Source organism: Mesoplodon mirus (assembly GCF_964341445.2).
Source record: "Mesoplodon mirus genome assembly, chromosome: 10".
Lineage (NCBI taxonomy): Eukaryota > Metazoa > Chordata > Mammalia > Artiodactyla > Ziphiidae > Mesoplodon > Mesoplodon mirus.
The window spans coordinates 59,559,966-59,577,515 of NC_138986.1; positions in this window are offsets into that span (position 1 = coordinate 59,559,966).

Genomic DNA, 17,550 nt, shown 5'->3' on the forward strand with positions numbered 1-17,550 from the left:
GACCTTTTTTCGAAAAATATATTTAAGTATGAGTATTGAAAATTAAGCATAACTGAAAGAATAGAAATAGAATGTAGAGCTATCAAAATAGGGACCGTATGAAATTCAGTTCTTCTAGTAAAAAGTAGGGAAACATAGAGTCTAACGCATGTTAAAGAAAAAACACAAAATGAGATGACATAGTAATCGCTGATCGGCCCGACTGTAAATGAGCTAAATTTTCCTATTCCCAGACAGACTATATGATTGGATCACATATAAGAAACCAAACTACTATGCCTAAACTTCTTTTCCCTTTCTTTTGTATTTCTATGGAAAAGTACGTGTGCATTAACAGCCAAGAAAAAAAATGACAAAAAAGGACAAATTTAAGGTATTTTCCAAGCACATGTCTAGACATAATGTAAAGCTATAATAATGAGAATTGTGTGGCATTGAATCAGTAATGGATAAATAGATCAATGAAACAGAAGTAAGCCATAAGTGTGCACGGGCACGCACATGGCATATAATAAAGTTTCAAAATAGTTAAAAAAAAATTAAGTCTTACTTAAATTGTCTGCATATAAGTATTTTAAAATTTTGATTATTAGAAGGTAATCTATCTTTGGCTAAAACTTTTGACATGAGAACAAGTTTGTTGGAAACAAATGGATCTTAAATACCAGATATGTACATACTCATTCACTAATATAAATCCAAGTGATAAAAATATAATAATATCATATAACTGAAGGAATAATTTCTTGTTCTTCGTAATATTGGGTGAATTATGTAGAAGTAACATAATGCTGACAAGAGGTGAGACTATGCATAAAAATAATAATATTGCTAATTACCTTGCTGTAATAAAAACAGAATTAAAATGCTACAGCTATTCTGTAGCATAGCTCATCCTTAAAGCATTGTAAACAGAGATATTATGGCCATTAAGTATTAGCCTTGATGCGTGGTGTTATGATGGAGAGCTAGTCTGACATACTGGCCCACGTGAAAAGAGATGTATTAAATTTCTCTTAGATCCATTGCTGTATTTTTTCAATATGTAAGCTCTGTTTTTAAATTTTTATCCATGTCAGTATCAGAGAACACATATATAAAGAAATTAGATAATTTTACCCCAACATTATTCCCTATTCTTTACCTTTTTAACTAATATGCCCAAAGTGTGAAAAATTGTTTCAGAAGATATCTTAAAATATCCAGACACAAAAATGAGCCCTTCAAAAAATGTCAAAACAATTTTAACCTGGAAATTGCTATGGGGAACCTTTAAATGTTCCCGTATATTGCTGGCAGTCTACAAAAGCTTCTTGAAGCATTTTTAATGAATCACATTTATTATCAAATATAGGATTTCACATTCTATCAGCAGGGTAGTTGAGTTGGCAATAACAAAAAACAAGTTTTCCTAAAATGATATATAGACTCCCATATTTCAGCATTATAACTTTGGAAGTCACGGAATACTAGATGCACAGTCCCCTTGCCTTTTAAAGGTTTGGCATGGACACATTGGCTTTTCTATCTACTTAACAAATATACTGGCTTTCCAATCTCTTCTGAATTATTGAGAATAATTTTTATAAATCTAGATGCAATGAAAATCTTATAGGCTCGAAGGTACCATGTGAATGAAAACCAAAACCATTTGCCACTAATTCATTATGCTGCCCGAGTTCAGTATCTCTGATTCTGAGATAGTGCTGGGAAAGAATATGACAAATAGTTCATTTGACAACAAAAAAAGCACAGCAATGAGGTTATTTCTAGGCACTTATACTAGACTCTTTTTTTTTTGGTCACTTTCAGTAATATTTTATTAAGTAAAATTCCTTTTAAAGTAAGGCATTCTAATCTCCCCCCAAATCTATATTTACCCCCATCCTTGCCCCCAAATAAAAGCCATCTCACACTTTTCTCCAGAGAGTAACTACAAAGGGTTAAGCAAAATCCACCCTGACAATACTAGAAACAGTTCTCTCTCGGTGTGTGTTGGTTCACTGCTCCACAGGGCATAGCAGATGTTGTGTCTGGTAGTAAGAAGGGCCCAGGAGGTGTGGGCTGTCAATCACTTGGGGGTTTTTTTTTGTTGGGTTTTTTTTTTTTTTCCTAACTACAGGCTACGCTATGGATCTGAAGCCCAACTGAAACAATCTGCCTCAGCTGGGGTGTGCGAGGTATCAATAACCCTTGACAGAGGTGTCAAGAGCCTCGGTGGAGCTGAACTACCCTGCTGACCAGATGCTTAGCAAGTTAACAAGATAGCATTGAGCATTCACCACTTTTCCAACACAGCAATTAACACAACTGGAAGATCACTGCACTGATATTCTGAAAAAGAATATCACCAAAGTAGCCTTTTATGGAATAGAGGCAAATAAATATTGGACCACTTTGGGGAGAGGAGTGTTTTGAAGTTTCAAGTTGGACAGATGCTTTGGCTAAATAAATGTGAGAAACGGGGGAAAAAAAAAACTATTATCAAAAGAATTTTCTCGGTCCATTTCTAAAAATAATTTGTGAGTACACTAAAACTATATTATCTTGGGGAATAACAGTCATACATTTATTTCAAAAGTGATCAGGACTAAAACTTGGTCTAAGAACAGAACCTAAATTGGCAAAGTTTTGCTAACGTGAGTAAAATTAGTCAGCATCTCTATATAAACTATAAGAACATATTCAGAAGTTGCTCAGTAAACAACATTTAGATATCTATAAAACTTGAAAAGAATAAAGCAATCAAATTACTGATTAAAAGAAAAACATCCCCTTTAAAAGACTGTATACCATGTTGATAAATGTCCTGACTCGAATATACTTTGGGTTTGTGTTTTCAACTTATCTTACTTTAGGGTTATTTCCTACCTTTTCATTCATAATTCCATTAGATAGCAATTATATATTTTTTCTGGAAAATAGATTATATACTATTTCTAGAAAAATACATGGTATACAGGAAAACATGAATATTCGCTTTAAACAATTTGATGTTGTTTGTCTTTGCTTTGAAATTCAATAATGCCATCAGCCTGTAAGACCTCTTAGAGCCCAGCATTTCACACAGTGAAAGCTGCTTTCTGTTACAAAAGCACAGCAGCTGTGGCTCCCGCAGATACCCTTAAAGACAGATATAATAAAACACTGGGAGGGAGTAGGTCGACACAGGAGCATGAAATGGACGAGATGAAGCCCCTTTGTCACAGCCAAACAGGCTATAAAGTTACTATAGTAACATACAGTATTAAACTCCAGGTGGATTGACTTAATCTTCCCCAAACAAAAAATAAAGGTTAACAAAAACCAAACCAATAACGATTACAATTACTCTACCCAAATATTTTTCAAGCAGTTGTTTTTGGTTGAGTCTGGATAGATGAGGAACTGGATACACGGGTGCATGTTCTGATATGAAGAGACAATCCCAGAAGTTCAGGGTTTGGGGGAAGAAATGAAGTTTTAAAATATTTTGAAAAAAATCAAATGAGTAGCAAGAAAATCAAAGTGACAATGAAAGAGCCATTAGATTATGTGGATTCTCAAGCCCAGCTTTTTCTATATTCATCACATTTTTGTCAAATGGTGAGATTTTTTACATGGTAATACCTCTGGTACTAAATTCACTGATAATGCAACAGCCTTTTCTTAACTTTAGTTAAAGAGTTTCGGTTCCATCTGTTTTAGACTGTGTTCTCAGCAAGAAAATAATGGCAAGACACAAGGTAAAGTAACTATGAAATAAAAGCTACTGGACTAGTCTGTGGAATATGAGAGCAAAAAAAAAAAAAAAAAAAAAAGGACAAGGAAATGGAAAACCATCTAATTTTTAAATTTCATGAAAGAAGTAAATCTAAGTGTTTAGGATATACAATTACAACTCAGGGTAGCTGTCAAGTCCTGCTATTTCTTTCTTGCACGTTTAGTATTTACCGTTATTATTTTGCTTTGATCATCAACCATTTCACCTACAAACCACTCCTATAGGGTAAACCTCACAAACTTTTTTTCTACCCAGACTATAACATATACACACACACTCACAATCTTACTCCTTTTTGCTTTAGTAAATAGCTATTTTTTGTGGCTCTAATTTCAAGTATGAAATTTCATGTCTTTAATGTAGATGAAAACTTGCAGTGATAAATAAACCTTAACATGTAGATATTTGCACTTTGGATTAACTCAATGATCATCTGAATTGCTCCTTTTGAATACTGCTTTAATGATCTGAAAGAGTTAAGAGACTTTCTCTGAACCTTAATTTATGCCATGGAGCTAGGCACCAGGGCATGCCGGACTCAGTATGAATATTTTTAGTAGGATTTAGCTAACAGTGTGAGACATACCTTTAATGGATTTAGTTTGGGTAAACAACCTTTGTCTAGACAGCCCAAATGTCACAGGTATTGGTGCTCATTTTAAGTGGTAACTTCTATGCAAATAATTGCAAAGTTGCGTTTTGTTCTTTGTACTGATATTTTATGAATTAAAACGTTTGACTATATCAAGAGCTGAAGATACACTCACAAGTGGAAATTTTAGTCATAGACCTTTCTTACTGGTCATTCTTGTTTGACAACAGTGAAACAATTAGATTTCAGATTGCACTCTTAGATTTATGATGTGGTTGCTGAGGGCTGATTCCTACTAATATTAAGAAATCTATAAAAGAAATGTGGAGAGGAAGAGCTAATAGATTAGCAGACTTTGGGGGAAAGCAAAGAGCAGAATTAAGGTTAAGAGATGAAGAAATAGCCATAGTAGAGAGCAGAAAGAACACATTTGTTGTAAAATATTCATTCACTGTATCTCTTTGATATATCCATTCATATAAGAAATATGAAATTTTGAGAACTAGAACAAACTATCATTTTTCACAGCTGAGTTTAGTTTATTCAGCTTCCTTGTAATGTATAACTAAAGATATTTTGTATTAAATGTGTTTTCTTTTATTATTTAAAAAATCATATGGCTTGAACTAGTTATTTTTAGATTTACCCATAAAGTACTTACTATTTACCTTATTATATTGTTGAGGAATCATAAGAATGGGGGGAAAAATCCGTCCTTGATGTGGAAGCTTTCAAACTAACACGTAGATTCTAATGTTAGAATTACAAATGTAATTCACATTTACCTAGAGGTCTAACTTTTGGGTATTGCATAAAACTGTCCACAGGAATAGCTTAATGTGCCCTCAGATCTGGCTCATTTTATAATAGTTGCTTCATGCTTATTTGGGGGTTTTCATAGATTCTAAAGTTCTAGGAAAGAAACAATAGGTTGTTTATATAGTTTGAAAGAATAATTCCAAATCATTAAGAGTAAATCCTGACAAATGCAATTCTGTGATGTGATAGGTTATAAAAATAAGAGTAAGATAAGTTCTTTTCAGGCATATAATTTCATTCTAAGGAGAAATGCACTTAAAACTTTCAGTGCAGGCTAAAGTTTTTGCTTGTACTTAAAAACATTCAATTTTTTATGCAGGCAACATTATATTCTTCACAATTTTAATTTTGTTAAGAACAATGTCATCTGAGGCTGCAATTAATTGTTCTGGTTGGTAACATCAGAATCCTCGTCCCCCAAATAAAGCAAAATAAAAGGGATACGGGGTCCAGAGCAACCATGATTGCATTAAACATTGTCTTAGATGAGAATGAGTTGCTGATATCCTCTTTGCATATTGCATAACCTGTTATTTCTTTTATTCTTTTTTTTCCCCTTCAGTATGCATTCCACATTCTACTAGAAAGGCTGTGGTCCAAACCAGTAATTAAAAACCCAGGGCTCTAATAACTTTGATAAACATGGATCTGCTCCACTGTATAAGTTGCTCTCAAAGAAGGAAAAAATAAATGGATTTTTATAAGATAAATCAGTTCAATTCATAAAAACTCACAAAATGGGTAATAGTTCATACAGAGCATTTCTGCTATCTTCATTCAAAGAAGCAAACAAGGAAAGGCGAGGAGGCTACAAGTCATGTTTTTAGTGCTATCAGCTGGAAAGTGTGTCAGACTCTTAAAATTGCTGTAATTTTCACCTCAGGCATCCCAAAGTGCTCGGTAAACCATCGGAGATGAAACCTACAACAATCTGAGCTCCAGCACCCTCCTCACAGCCCTGCAGGATACCTCAAACTCCCCCAGACCCTACTGGCATCCTTAACAACTTGGCTCTGACCTCACTGATCATTTCATCAGAAGAACAGAGCCGCCCTCATCTGACTGCCTATTAGAATAGGAAAGAAGAATCGGAAACACATGACAGAGCCATTGAGACAACTTATGCATAGGACAAGTAATCTAATGACTCTATAGATTGCACCCCAAGTTCCCTAACTCCAAAAGGAATGATGTAAACTGGAGGTTCTAGTCAGCTAATGAGCAAAGATCATCTTTATACGGGCACATCTATGCTCTGTATGGTGGATATCTCGTGAACAAGCACAAAGAGTGGTTGAATAAGCTTTATTTCTGTATTACTAACATTTAGTAAGGCCAATAATAATCACTTTGCTTTTCTTTTTCAAGAAACACAAGCCCCTCTAAAGACTATTGCTATTACCTAACTATATCCATCTCAGAAAATAAGTTCAGGAAACTCATAATGAGGGAAGGTGTAAATAACATTGTGTTAGTATTTTTTTCTTTTTCCCCAAAATGAAAATGGGGTTTGCAATGATTTCTGCATAGATATTGAGCCAAATTCAGTCAGTGAGCAAGTTGCTTCCTAGATACTTCTAAAAGCCGACTTAGCATTTGTTTTAATCGAGTGAATGGAGTCACCCTAACGTCTAAAATTTTTTCATGAAGTTGTTACCTAATTTGTTAATGACTTTCCTTGCTGGACTGTTCCATTTTTCAATCTTATCTCAAAATGCAAAGGTTTAAAAATAGGTATCAGCCATCTTAACAGCCATCGCATTCAAAAGGGGTCACTAAGTGCCTCTATTCTCTGTGTAATTAATAGATCCTCTACTGCAGAGTTTGCTTTTCAAGTAACGGTTCCTATGAAAATAGCAGAAAGTAATTTCTGAATGAAATCTGAAGTCCCAATTGCTTAGCTATGTTTGTGCTACATAAAATCAACTAACCTTAATATTACATGTAATTTATGATATATTAATAGTTTATTAGAATGTGAGCCCCATGGGGACAGGTCCTGTGTCTGTTTTGCTCACTCCTTCACCTTCAGTGGTTGAAATAGTGTCTGGCACATAATATATATTTGTTGTTTGTTGAATAAATAAACAAATGATGAAAAGACTGAATTTGACATAATTTTCTGCAGCTGCCTAAATACATGGAGAGGAACAGAACATTTTATTTCATATTTCAACAGAGTTAAATAAACTGAAATTCACTTTAGAAAAGAGGTTTAAAAGCTGGTCCTCCTTAAAGAGGGTAGAATTCACAGTTAAGGTTACACAGAGTTTGTAATTCTCTCTATTTGTTTATAAATTAATGCTCTCTTTTGAATATATGTCACAAGATTAGTGTCAAAGGAAAAACCTATTAAGAAAAAATCCATATTTATTTGCAAAAGCAAACTGTTTATGAGGAAGTCTTCTGAAAAACTGGCTTCTTGAACACAGTTTGAAATGGATGTGTAAAGGGAAACTTAACATCCAAATGTAAGGTTACCATGGTGGAAGAAAAACAGTTATTTCCTCAAATAATTACCCTATTTCTAAGAGTCTTCACCTATCTGTAGGTATTAGTACTGCAAAAGTAGGATTAACTTTGCTAGGAAGTTGGCCACTTTGGGGAAAGGACTAAAGTCTTCATTGATTTGAAGGACTGGCGCTAGACGGGTTTTCTATTTTGTTCGTTTTAGTTTACCCCATAATGCAAAGGTGGCTTTTATTGTATGTTTGCTTCATTTTTATTTCTGACTGAGCTACAGTATGCTTAGTCATAATGCAGGCAGGACAAGATGACAATTTTGCTTTTTCACTGCAGTTTCGTGGCCAGAAAATAAATTATTCAAAATATGTTTACTGCAGGCCACACCTAAGTCTGTCTAGTCTGTTTGCAATGCTCTGGATGTTTAAGTCAGTCTGCCTCAGCCAGGCTGCTTTGGGCCAAGAAGAAGAAACTGGAGATGCTGGAATTTTGTTCCCTAGCAATCATCTAGGATTCACCTCAGTGCACTGGAAACACTAGAAACTCTGAACCCACTCTGCTTGCCCCCTCTATTATATTATTACATTATACTATATTATATTATTGTTACTATACAATGAATATAAATGAATAAATATTGCAATGGCTATGAATTAACCTATCGATTTTTAGTTATAATTGTAATAATCAACTTGAAATTATATTTCATTATTTGGTCCATCAAGCAAAGGATTTAAGAAGTGCCTGCCCTAGTTCAAGGCTCATATCACTTGCTTGACAAATGCTTGTTGAATGAATACAATTTTATAGAATGCTTATAATAGAAACTCACTACAGTAGAAACTTCTAGAAAATAGGGCTATTTCAGGAATTTAGCAGGAGTACTTAGTCAAGGACACTCTTCCACGTAAAGGGCTTTCACCCTTCAAGATACTGACTGACAAGATGTCCTGAAGTGAGGACACCTTACTAGTCTAAATCTAGGAATTTCTATTGAGGTTGTAAAGGCAAGCCTTCAGAAAGAACTAGCAAACCAGAGAAAAGAAGAGACATGCATCACAGAGCGTCTTAATGCCCAAAGGGAACTGTGTGGCACCCCTGGATTTTGCCTGAATAGAGACACTTGAAAATAGAACTTCCATGGAATTCTTCATATAAAATATAACTAAAGTTGCATTCTTTGCTTTGTCACAAATTTATTTGTAATAAATAACTCTTTATGCAGCAGAAAGTGAATGAGTGGTAACAGATGTGTGTAGCTATAGAGCTTTGGGATGATTACATTTGTTATAAAACCAAATACCATATCAGCCCGTGAATTTATCGTAAACTTTGTTTCTCAGCTTTCACTTTACAAAAGCTATCCATTATTTGGATAAAGTTGGCTGAAAGGCAAATAATACCACTAAGGGAAAAAGTATCTTAAAGCATATGAAAGTGAAATTTCCTGTTTGCATGAAGAGAATCAGTGGCCAATCCTTTCAAATAGATCAGAAGTTTAATTGTCATAATAAGAGTGACAATGGAAATTCATAGAGGGGTTTTTTGGCTGTCACAATGACGAGGGGAACTTTTGGCATTGAGTAGAGACTAGAGATTCTAGATATCCTGTGAAATATAGCCCTGAACCCCGCACAAGTTTTAATGCATTGTCAAGATACTAGTATGGGTGTGAACGGCACCTAGAACCTACATCACTTTTATAAATAAACTCAAGCTATTATTTGTATTATCTGTATAGTTTCAACATCACTGGAACTTTCCAGGAATTGAGCCATTATATAAAGTGACGGAAGTATGCCCTTTATTTATTCCAGACTAGTAAAAGTTATTTACCATATTTCGTAACTAGGGCAATGCTGCTTATTCTTGCACTGCTACTACAACACACCTCACTGAGTCTGTCTTTGGTAGCTGTTGCTTTCCATACATAGGGTCAGGCATATGACCACAAATCACTATTATAACCTTATAGAGATGTAACTCAAAGTAATGCAGAGAGAGAGAGCAAAAGAGAGACTGACTCTCTGCAGATACTTCTTAATCTACATTCCAATGTAGACACAGCAATGGAAGAACATCCTCCCAGAACACAGTAATTGCAGTTCCTGGTGCTCTGACGGTTTCATGAAAAGGACTTTGGCTCTTTCCTGGCTTTTTGCTGCTGTGGTCCCTTCAGCACTTCTCTTTTCTGTCTACCATCTGGAGCACAGTTGAAACATCTTTTTCCTTCATTGCTTGTCAACTTTCCTCCTCAAGCAACATACATAGGCTGTTCTCACGGCTTCTTATTCAAGTCCAGGAAATGCTCGAAAGTGAAGATTATATTGATGGCCAAATAAACCTTCCTGAGTTTATGTTGCATAAGTTTACATGTGTTCACAAGAAAAACTATGCTGTTCAAATTATTAACCACCATCACACTGAATGCAGTTGAGTTTCAGGATTTTAAGAATGAACTATCTTTCATTTTAATGTCTGTGTCATGCAATACAACAATGAATGTAAATTACTGAGCACAGGACCTAGCACAGAGTGAAAGCTTTGTCAATTCTTGCTATGATTATCAGCTGTCTCTTGTTGCTCTTCTATATATTCAAGATAAAAGCACCTTGCAACTTGATGCCAGGAAAAATCATCCTTCAGTTCTTGCAAGTCTCATGGGGAAATGAAAGTTGTTTTAGAAGGAAAGCATACAATGACAGTGGTAATATTTGTAGGTTTCACTCATGAATGGCAGTGATAATAAAGCAGAAATCTAAATTACATAGACATTTTAGGTAGTATTAGCTTCTTTAATTTAAAAGGTAAACTCCTTAATTCTCTCCTCTGTAAATAAAAAGTCAAAGTAAGTTTTCAAAGCACCCATACTTGTTTCTAAAAGTTATCTTAAGTGTATGGACTAAATGAAAATTTAACAAGTGCATGAAACAACCTAGAAGCAATGCAGGCTATGTGATGGTTTTTGTCTTAGTGTAAAGCTTCGGTTCTGGTTTTGATTTTTGTCCTAATTTAGTGTGGTTCAAGACTTGGCCAAGAATTTTTTTTTTCTTTTTGCAATAGTCAGACTTCTTGGTGACAAATAGCCCTGAATAACAAAGTATGTGTCAACATCAGCAATGGGATAAGTTAAAAGTCTCTTTTATACTAATATAACACAAGAGGCATTATTCAATCACGACTACTTGTTAGTCAAATCAGTGTGTACAATACAGGCTTTTCTCTATCAAAATATCTTTGGTGAGACCTTCAGATGACCTTTAAACTTAATATATACCTGATTTATTGTGAGGTTTCTGAGAAATAATTGAGGTGACTTCACGATGTTCCCAATCAAAAATTTTTTTAAGGATAAGAGTGTGAATTACATCAGAAACTGTTCATAGCCAGATGTGGCCCAGTCCTGTGCACAGAGACTCTATGGGACTCAGAATATTGGAGGTCTAACTTTTCAAGGAGGCTAATATTGCTCAAGTATAAACAGGTCATTGATGCCTTGATCAAAAGCTACTGCTGCAATGCAAAGCTATGAGATTTTCAAAAGGAGTTATGGAAAAGTGCAATGAAAAAAATAAACAAAATTTCCCAAGTCCTGCTGAGAATCTGACAAATGGATTCAATGAGTTTTCAGGTCTCTGCATGTGCCAAAAATCTGTAATTGTATTTCTGAATTCTTGGAAAATTGGAATTCTAAACACGTTTTAAAAACAAGATTGGTTAATGATGAGTGATATACACATGGAAAGTTTTCTTTTTCATATAGGTACATTCCCCAATATGCAAAAATAATTCAAAGGAAAATCTACTCATCAACCAAGCATATAAATTGCACTTGGGAAAAAAGTCATCCTTTCCCCCTATAAAGAAAGGCAAAAGTATAATTGGGATTATTTCCTCACAATACTTTAAAATTATTTTTGACCAACAATAATACTTGAATGTTGTGCTGTATTTACTCATTTGGAGCAAGGTTAAGTTTAAGTTTCAATCCATTTTTTTGTCAAATCCAATTCCCATTAGTAAGAGTTAAAAGCAGCTATCTCAAGCAGTCTTAACAATGAGGATGTCCTTAAAAATATCAATTATATATTAGATTTGCCATGGGATAAACGTTAATTTTTTTACTGGCCTCCAATCACCATACTTCTTTTAAGATTACTCTGTTATGAACAATATGTGACAAATTTTCTGTAGTTTTTAATCATTTAAAAATATATAAAGACACCGAGTGGTCTTTACAGCTGACATACAGATTAATAGTTCATTAAATAAGGATAGTAACTTAAAATCTTGATACACTTTATAAGTTACAAATCACCTTTATATTTGTAATATAATTTTTAAAATTTATCTTAAAAAATGGGGATTTTTCCTCAAATTAATAAGATTCTTATGTCAAAAAAAAAAAAAAAAAACCCTGCCAATTTTCTCAGTCCAATTCAGGATTTTTTTCCAAATGCACTAAATTATTTAGGACAAGTCAGTTATAAATTAAATAGAAAACCCTACAGAATAAATCGCAGGTTCTCTCCTTCTACATACTAAACTTTTGCCCTTTTTGAAGACTTTTTCTACATTAAAATTATGCCTGATGTGGAATCTCTTATGGTATCAGGGCAGAAGATTTTTGTAAGACTTTTTACTAAATTAATAATGTTTGTAAAAAAGATAGATAAAATAAAAATGAGCCTGGTCGCTACTAGCTTAAGATTCTTGCTTTCAATTTAGCATAATGTGTGCAGATCAAAAAGAAAATCATAATAAATAAGCTTCAGAAATACACTTGGCAAGAATTGTTAGTGTAAGGGTTAGTAGCTTATGCTTATTAGATAACATTTAACAACAAAAACATTGTGCAGTATTTTGTTGATTATGCTAAAGCAAGTGTTTTGAAAAATCACTAGCTTTTTCAGGTCTCTAATGCTTGCCTTACTGGGGGAAGGGGAAAACAAGAAAGGAAACATTTCTAGAAAAGCTATTTTGGTAATATCTGAGACAAAGCCATTCTTATTTCACTGGGATTTTATTTCATTCTTGTAGGCTTAACATCTCACTGCATGAACAAAGAAAATATGTGAAAAGAGCTTCAGGCTAGCTACTTCCAAAAGGATTCAACCTTCCCGAGTGCTATCAATATCATCCATACACCCACACAGTTAGCACTTTTGAATACATTTACTGAAAACCATTAATAAAGCAACAATCTTAGTCTGGCTCTTAACCATGTGTCACAGTGAAATAAGTTCATGTAAATCTGTGAACTGCACGACAATGATCAAATTAACACTCATTTTAAGAAAAAAATGTCCCTCAGGCTGAAAAATAATTAGGAGTCTCTCACTATCTTTTCCTAATAAAAAATCACGATATTATTGTTGACTGTGCTAATAAAACACCTCCCATGACCCTGATGCAGCTTGATGTAAAATGTAAGGACTGTTCCATTGTGCAGTCTCGCACATGTTTTATTGAACATTTCCATTTGGCTCTTCATCTATGAACGCAAGGGTCATAGAAACGGCAGAACTTTTGTCATAGTGCAGTGCAACTCTCACTTGTTTATTACTGCCCTTAATAAAACCTCCACTCTGAAATTCGGTATCTTTGAAATTTAACTTTTAACTACATAAGCTGAATTTTCAGAGCTTTGGAAATGAGTAGGAATAAGAGCAAGGGACAGAAAAGGCAAACAGAGAAATTCCATTTAGTGCAGAAAGCAGCCCACGGTTGGCACCTATGTTGCCATAAACATCAAGTCTGGGATCTTGGTTTTCAGAAAAACATTATATTGAGGAAGTCATAATGGTCACAGATTGCTCAACATTTTTCCCTTTTGGTGATTCATATTCACTCCACAATTACTTCTTGAATGTTTTTGAAGGTCTAGGAGGGACAAAAACAAGTAAAAATATAATCCCTGTCCTCAAGGAGCTTATCAAGAATTTAACGGATTGGGGTTTTGTACTGAAGTGGATGATGAGCGGATGTTGGTTACTGATGTTTCCAATATGCAAGTTGAGGGGGAAGTATCACTTTATCTTTGAAAAACAAAACAAAACACATAAACCTGACAAGGTCAGCAAACTACTGGAGTGTGTGAATTCTTCACATTGAACAGCATCTGGACATTGATATCATGGTTCAGGGAAATCTGGTTATAGGAATCAACACAACTCAGGAAAGGCTTTTGAACAAAGGTGAGCAAGATATCCTTTCCCTCGAGTAGCTTGTAGTTGAGTGAGGGAAAATTCATATCGATAACTAATTATAATACAAGCCAGGATATGGCGAGGTATTCTAGTGACCATTTACTTTATAATGAAATATTTTGATTCTTTTTTGTAAATTCTTAGAATTAGACCTTTGAAGTAATGAGTAATACATATGTTCCTTGGAAAACACTGAACACTTCAGGCACACATACAATTTTAAGGTAATTTCTATTTTTTAAAAACCATTATATTCAAAAATATATATTAGTTTATAGCAGAGAGTAAGCAATTGGAAAGAAAAAAAAAGGTCAAGCTTACAGGAAATGTTATGAGTACATGAGAAAATATAAATTTTGCAAACCAAAGAAAGTTTTGTTTTGCTTAATTTTAATTGAAGGAACATCTCAGCATTCTTCTAAACTTTCTCTTCTCAAAGTGTGCTCCATGGAATACTATGTTAAAATATGTTTTGAAGGTCCAATAAGTCTGGAAATACTTGGTTAAATCAAGTTAAATACATTTCAGAATTTAATATGACCATGAGCATTGTGTCTCTCTAGGAGAGAATGTTCCTTTTACAGAGCATCTCAAGGCACTGTAGTTTCATGGTAGAAAGCTTGGGCCACATGTGATGGTAGATGAGAACAATAGCAGATTCTCAGGTCCCATTCCAGCAAGGTGTGGATCTAGAATTCCAGATTTTAAACACACTCTCCTGTGATTTCAATGTAACTGCCTGGCATCAGATCTTGGACAGATATTTGAGAATCTCTGATACTAAAGCTGAATTTACATTTAGATGCTACAGGTGAATTAAGGTTTACAAATACTAGTTTCAATATAATACTAGACATTAAACCATTTTTTAGAAAGCCTCTCAATGGGCAGAAGAAAGTGAATGCTTTTCAAAAATACCCTCTGTTGTTGGGAGATTGGGATTGACATATACCCACTACTACATATAAAATAGATAACAAATAAGGACCTATTGTATAGCACAGGAAACTCTACTCAATACTCTGTAATGACTTATATGGGAAAAGAATCTAAAAAAGAGTATATATACTCTAAAAGAATCTAAAAAAGAGTACATATACTCTAAAAGAATCTAAAAAAGGGTATATATATATATATATATATATATATATATATATATATATATATACACGTATATATGTATAACTGATTTACTTTGCTGTACAGCAGAAACTAACACAACATTGTAAATCAACTATAATCCAATAAAAAATTTCTTTAAATACCCTCTGTTGGAAGAGAGAAAAACTTTCATTACCTGGGCAATGCTCTACTTAACATCATAACAATGTTAACAATCTGGCGGGAAAGAAGAAGGAGGATGTTAGTTAAAGTTCAAGAGATGTGTCTGGGGACTTCCCTGGTGGCACAGTGGTTAAGAATCCACCTGCCAATGCAGGGGACACGGGTTCGAGCCCTGGTCTGGGAAGATCCCACATGCCGTGGAGCAACTAAGCCAGTGCACCACAACTACTGAGCCTGTGCTCTAGAGCCCATGTGCCACAACTACTGAGCCTACATGCCACAACTACTGCAGCCTGTGCGCCTAGAGCCATGTTCCACAACAAGAGAAGCCACCACAATGAGAAGCCCGCACACCTCAACAGAGAGTAGCCCCCGATCATTGCAACTAGAGAAAGTCCACAGCAACGAACACCTAATGCAGCCAAAAAAAAAAAAAAAAAAAGATGTGTCTGGTTACACTTAGCACAGTTGTCATCTGCACTGCTCACTGCTGCTTTCAGCATTCCATTGGGCCTTTTCTTTTTTCCCTCCCCAAAAAATCACCTTCTATCTCTCTTCCTCTCCCAGGTTCCAAGAAGCCAAGTACTCACTAAAGAGAAACTAGGGGAAGTGTGTCATTGCTTTAGCTATAACAAGCTGCTGGTGTCTAGATACTAAACATTCCACCCTATGTCGCTTCCACTTTCTAAGATACACAGACTGTTTTGATAAACTATTTCCACTCTTTGAGTTTTACAACTTTAGGTATAGCAGGAAACAAGTCCACAAAGGTGATAAAGAAAAGGAGATGGAACTGTCGAAGAAGGCCAAAGGCAGGGAGCAAAAGGAAAAATGTGTATTTTTTGAAAAAGTCAAGTCCATAAATTAAATTGTTTTCATCTACTTTTTTCCCAAAAGGTATGATTTGTGTGACCAGTGTTGTCCACAGCACATAAGATGGTATTGACACTGATCTTTCTAAAAGATCAAGAGTAACACCACTGCTCTTAGGATAATTTTATAAAGGAATTGTGGGGGAAATAGATGTTATTGTCCTAATAGCTAGCCGCAGTTTCCCATTCTACTTCTCACTAGAATGTGAGAAACACTGACAAAACTAAAGTCTCTGTTCAAAGAATTCTTGAAGGAATGAGTGCAATTCAGAGTTAATAAATCACCACAATTCAAAATCTGGTATCTCGTATCAGTTCTTAAAATAATTTATAACGGTTTATTAAAAATGTACATCTTAAATCTCATTTTGTTATTTGTAAAAATTATTTTGATAACACACATTTCTGAATCAATATACTTTGAGGAACTAAACCTTTGTTTATAAAAATTCTTCAGTGTATGTAACAAGCAAAAATTCTGGCTCATGGTAGCCAAATGATGGATGGATGGATGAATGAGTCAAGATAGCTGATATACCCAAATACAATTCCTCGCTCAATTATTCAAGTTCTAGCTGTGAATTTTATCTTGAATTGCCACTGTGATGTAAAAAGTTTAAATTATGCTAATATCCAGCCTTGTTGTTGTTTCATTATTCTGTCTATATAACAAATCATCCCCAGTCTTAGTGGCTTACAGTAATACTTTATTATCATCTCTCACATTACTGTGGATCAAATGGACTCAGCTGGATGATTTTCACTTGGAGGTTCTCATGGGGTTGCAAACAAATGGTGGCTGGTGCTGGTGTCATCTAAAGGTTTGATTGGGCTAGACATCCAAGATGGTGGTCAGTTCATGCTGGATGTCACATGGGAGCTCAGCTAGAGCTGTTGACTAGAGCATTTATATGTGGCCTCTCCATGTAGCTCTCTTATGTAGCTTCTTATAGATTCTTAGAGGATACATCGAAAGTACAAGTATACCAAGTGATCCAGGGGAAACTGCAAAGCTTCTTACAACCTAGTTTGAAAGTCCTGGGACATCACCTTGCTGCAACCATAGAAAAAGGCAAGTCACTAAATCCAGGCTATATTAAGAAGCGAAGAACTAGACTCCATCTCTTGATGTGGGAAGCAGTGTATACACACAGGGAAGGCAAGGAATTAAAGGTATTTAGCTTGACTATAACATTTTAATTCTTCTCTCTTCAAAGATATAAACGTCTCAAAGATATTTAAGTGAAAACAGTTCTTTCTTTTGATATAAAGAGGTCCAACACCCTTCCAACTCTTTCCCTGTTTGTTTGCTGAGGCAGAGGAGAATTAGCAAAACCTATGAACAGGATTTAACCTCATTTCAATCAAGTATAAACATTGCCAATAATTTTATGCCCTGCCATAGATGGGCAAATATGGCAAATATTTAATAAACTGTGAAGCACCAAGAAAATACATCTACCTTTGTTCTACCAAGAGTAACAGACTATTAAACAAAGTGGATGAAGAATCATAATTCTTATTTCATTTACATCTCCATGGAGCAAA